The following is a 5,211-nucleotide window of genomic DNA, read 5'->3' on the forward strand; positions in this document are numbered from 1 at the left end:
CATTGTTTATCTCATCTGCTATCCTCCTTTTTATTATGAAGAGCGTTGAGAGAAGGGAGTCTTACGATCCAATCCTGAGAAATACCACACGGTACATATATTAGGTCTTTAGGGAAATCGCTAAGTAGCGAAACAGCCCTTGAAACCTTAATTTTCTTATAAGCAAAAAATGTGCAAATCACTTTCGCAGAGAAACCACAATTAAAAATTAACAGTTCAAATAATAAAAAATATATGTCTAATTCATACTTGATCAACCAAAGCTTTTAAGTGCACCCTTGTAAATATGCCATTGTCATTTTTTGCATGGAGGGTCACTTGAAATCACGTTTAGTCTCTTATATGAACAAAAGAAAGATAAGAAACAATCAAACTTAAAGGATGATTTTGAAAAAAAAATACTTTTTTCCCACGAAGTTTTACACTAAATCAAATTAGCTTAAACAGCTCATAAATTTATGTTTCATGTCATCTAGAATGAAAAAGTGGTGCGAAGAACAACAAATTTGTCTAATTTTCTACTGATTGCAAATTTATCTAGTTTAATATCTATCTATCTATTTAACTTTATTCCCCTTTATATCTCTCCCCTGAATCCGAACTTTATGTTCAACTTTAAACTAGTTTCAAACAAGAACTGGTGCTTAGTTATTTCTTTATACACCAATCTATAGATACTATAGCTTGGGAACCCACCTTTACCTGGATTGTTTTGAACCAGGCGCATTTTCGTGCAGGTTCTATCGAGTTCCATAATCGAATGTGAGGCAAATATGTTAGGGCCGGGGCCATGCGTTATGTCGGGAAATTCAAATACAAACAGAGATTACTACTTTATATATAAGGTGCAACATTAGTAACCACATAGCAACTCTAGCTCTAAGTATGGAAAAGCTCAGGTAGTGAGGTTTTGCATATTTTTTTAAATCACTTTATCTTTGTCTATAGATCTGGGATATTTAAAACTATGAATTATGATGTAATAAATAGTCTCTGCAGTCTAGTCTAAGTCAAAGATGCTTGATCTATTAAAAGATACAAAGATTTAGACTCCCAACCTTTATTGGGTTAAAGCAGCAAAATTTTAAGACTTTTCAGTTTTGAGACTCCGTTCATGAACAGTATGCATCTAATGATCAAGAAAATAGTTCAATTACAGCAAACAAGTTTACTTTAGCTAAAGTTTTAATATTCTTTTTAAGAATTTAAAATATATAAGATTTAATTTCAGCCATCTCATTAAACCCCAAAAATTAACAAAAAAAATTATTGTTGCTTGGAGGTACTTATGTGCCTTGATTTGGTTCGTTTTTGGGCTGTTTTGTGTCTTTATTGTCTTTCAGGCTCAAAATTTACAATAGTGTAAGAAGAGGAAATGTTTTTAAATTTTTTATTATAAACATTCGTTTTTCTTACAATATGACAATCTTTGACCTTAACAGAAGATATATGCCAAAAAACTACCCAAAATGATCCAATAAATAAAGTTTTGTAACGATCGTTTTGGGATAGTTTTTGGATCGTTTTTGGATCGTTTTTGGATAGTTTTTGGACAGTTTTTGGATAGTTTTTGGATAGTTTTTGGATAGTTTTTAGATCGTTTTTAGATCGTTTTTGGATCGTTATTGGATCGTTTTTGGATGGTTTTTGGATAGTTTTTGGATCGTTTTTGAATAGTTTTCGAATAGTTTTTGCGCTTTTAGAATAAAGATATTGTAAAGTTAGATAAAAGCAAATTTTAACATATAATTCAGTTTTGAAATCTTAGTTTTTATAGTTTTATTCTAAAACCAATCCAAAACAATAAACACAACACTACTTAGATGTCAATAGATATATAAACCATCAACAAAAATTTACATATTTTGCTTGATATATTTACCAGTAAGCATATCTTTATGTTTATAACTTTGATATTGAACATATAGGGTTGTTAATCATTTTTGTAAACGATCGTTAAACGATCGTTTCGTTTTCGGAAAAAAACTATTGTTTTTAAAAACGACCCACTCGTTTTAAACTTTTAGAAAACGAATAGAAATCGTTTTTGAAAACGATCGTTTGTATTAAAACGATTTGCGACCGTTTTTTATACGATTGTTTTTATTGACAATTATGTTAACGATCGTTAACGAAGGGTCGTCGTTAATGATCGTTAACGAAACGACGAACTTTATCAAAACGGTCGTTTTTGGAAAAAAATTACATGCAACTTTATTTAATGTCGTCTTACATGAAGTTTAACAGTTGTGGGGGAGTTAAAACTACTTGATATTTTCTTTAAAACTACTCAATGATAAGTACAGATGCCCCTCAGGTCGGTTTCCTCACTTCGTTAACGATCGTTAACGAAACGACAAATTTTATAAAAACGATCGTTTTGAAAAAAAATCGTTTTTAAAAATGATCGTTTTAAAAACGACCATTTTTTAAATACGAACTTTTTTAAAAAACGATCGTTTTTAAAAACGATCGTTTCGTTTTCGATTTTTCGTCGTCGTTTTCATAACGAAACGATCGTTTTTCTGAAAAATGAAAACGTTAACATACCAAAACAATAAGCACAACACTACTTAGATGTCAATAGATATATACCTTAAACAAAAATTTACATATTTTGCTTGATATACTTACCAGTAAGTATATCTTTATGTTTATAACTTTGATATTGTACATATTTAGAAAATTATTGATGTTGAGTTGGTTAGCGTGTAGACTATCCCTATAACAATGAAGTGTAACGCTGTCGTGGTGTTGTGATCTTTTTGATGATAGTTCATGGAGATGAAAATATGTATCCCAAGTTTGAATCTATAAATAATATGGCGGGAATTTCAAGTTGGTTGACCTGACGCAAAGAAGGTAAAGAGGCCAGGTTCATTCACCCAGAAATTTGTTAGCATCAGGGATTCCCTGAAAGAAGGGAGCAGGTCAACCTGTACCAAATCCATAGACAGTTGACGACAAACCTTCATATCAAGGAGTAATAGAGAAAACTGGATCGTTAGTCGAGAAACTCAACCTCAAACTTCATTTCCCAGATAATTCGTATCAAGCATCGTTTGTTATTTCAATCATTTAATAAATTATCTGTACCCTTCGTACCCTACGTCGCTTAATATTTGGTTAGAATGAAAGCCCTTCTGGCTTGAGAGAATTTACCTCTTTTTCATATATTACAGAAGAACCCAGGTCAAAGTACTCCCAAACCCCATGAAGATTGCCAGGATGAAAAACACATCACATCACAACCTTGTAGGCTTCACTTGAGCAGTTGTTGCCTCCAATTGTGTTTGTCATTTTAATAATAAAATTGTTAACTGTGAAGTGTATCTGATGGAAACAAGTTTTGAAAAAATTGGTCCATAAGGACTATAAGGAGTGGATACCAGTGTACTCTGAAAAGAGTAGATGCATATCAAAATGGATTGTCAATATCATTTCAAGTTTCAAAATCACTACACTATCTGTGCCTCAGAACATTTATCAATAGTTTAAATGGATTGATCGACCGGCAATGTATAGTAGTTGAACTGAGAATGCTGTATATTTTCAATGTTATTGTAGCATGGAAATAATCTAGTACAGCAAACTCTATCGGGGACCCTAACGGGCTAACGGGACATTTCAGAAAATACAGGCGGAACATTAACATGTCAGGGACAATCTATTTTTCTCAGAAATATACAGTACTCGCCAAAATAAACTGGTCAACTTTTCAAATATACAGTACTCCCCAAAACTAAATGGTAAATGAAAACAACTTCTCGTAAATATACAGTGCTCCCCAAAACTAAATGGTAAATGAAAACAACTTCTCGTAAATATTCAGTGCTCCCCAAAACTAAATGGTAAATGAAAACAACTTCTCGTAAATATACAGTGCTCCCCAAAACTTGGATTATCTAATCTAATATAATTCATAGATTGAAATATCTACGACATTGGGTTGCAAAGATATAGGGATTATAAAATCAGAGCTTGTGACAAAGACTCAATTCCTTTTATGCAATCTGCTTTTTTCCCCTGAAAGGAATTGAGTCTTTGCCACAAACTCAAATTTTCCAATCCCTGTATCTTGTAACCTGAGGACGTAAACCTTTCATATTTTAAACTTAGTTTATTTGATTTAACAGAATTCATAGTTTGAAATATGTTAAGTATTCGAAATTGTGTTGCAAAGATATAGGGAGCAGAAAATCTCAGTTTGTGTCCTGTATAAGCAAAGCATATGCCAAGTTTGAGGCCTGGGCTAACCAGGACAAGATGATGGGTTCGATTTCTTCGATTTGAGTTTTATTGTGTTTTCGTCTGATCATAATTCAAGAGTTTCTTCATGCTTTTTCATTTAAAATACAAATGCATACAAAAAAGAAAAAAATTATATTTCGCTGAATCCACTATTTCAAGCTGAAAATTCGACTTATGTGTATATAACGTGCCTGGCGTTGCCCATGGCTTTAGAAAAAAATATAATTTGAAATTAGAAAATTTTATTTAAAAAATATCGAATTTCGTTGGAGACCCCCAGATTATCGCGTGAGACCCTCATATTTTCATTAGAGACTCACATATTTTCATTGGAGACCCCATATTTTCATTTGGAGACTCTATAACTTCGTTAGAGACCCACATATTTTCGTTGGAGACCCCCTTATTTTTATTGGATGCCCCATGGATTATTTTTAAAGATCCACATATTTTCATTGGAGACCCCTAGATTTTCATTGGATATATGGGGACTCCAGCGAAAATATGGGGTCTCCATGAAAATACAGGGTCTCCAATGAAAGTCTGAGGGTCTTCAATGAAATTATGGGGTCTGCATTAAAAATCTGATGGTCTTTCATGAAATTATAAGGGTCTCCAACGAGACGTCGATTGGGGTCTCCAATGAAGGGGGTCTCCAATATTACTCCAATGATGATGATTTCTTCCAAAGCTCCGTCTCAGGTATCATAGATATAGACCTGAGAACGATTGTTCTTTTTTAATCCTTTCATTAATCCGTTAGTCAAAGGAACGGTCCCCGAAATTTTAAATGACCTCTATTGTAAAAAAAAGGACATGCCCGGTTCAAAACTGTTCCCATTTCTAAAAATCACTTACTTTTCAGCAGAAAGTCACAATTTTAAAGAATTTTTAATTTAAGAAAATGCATATTTTTCCGTAAATTTGTATAACCTTTTTTTGAAAAAACAGCTTGCTTAA

This window comes from Eurytemora carolleeae, unplaced genomic scaffold (assembly GCF_000591075.1).
Source record: "Eurytemora carolleeae unplaced genomic scaffold, Eaff_2.0 scaffold1708, whole genome shotgun sequence".
NCBI lineage: Eukaryota > Metazoa > Arthropoda > Copepoda > Calanoida > Temoridae > Eurytemora > Eurytemora carolleeae.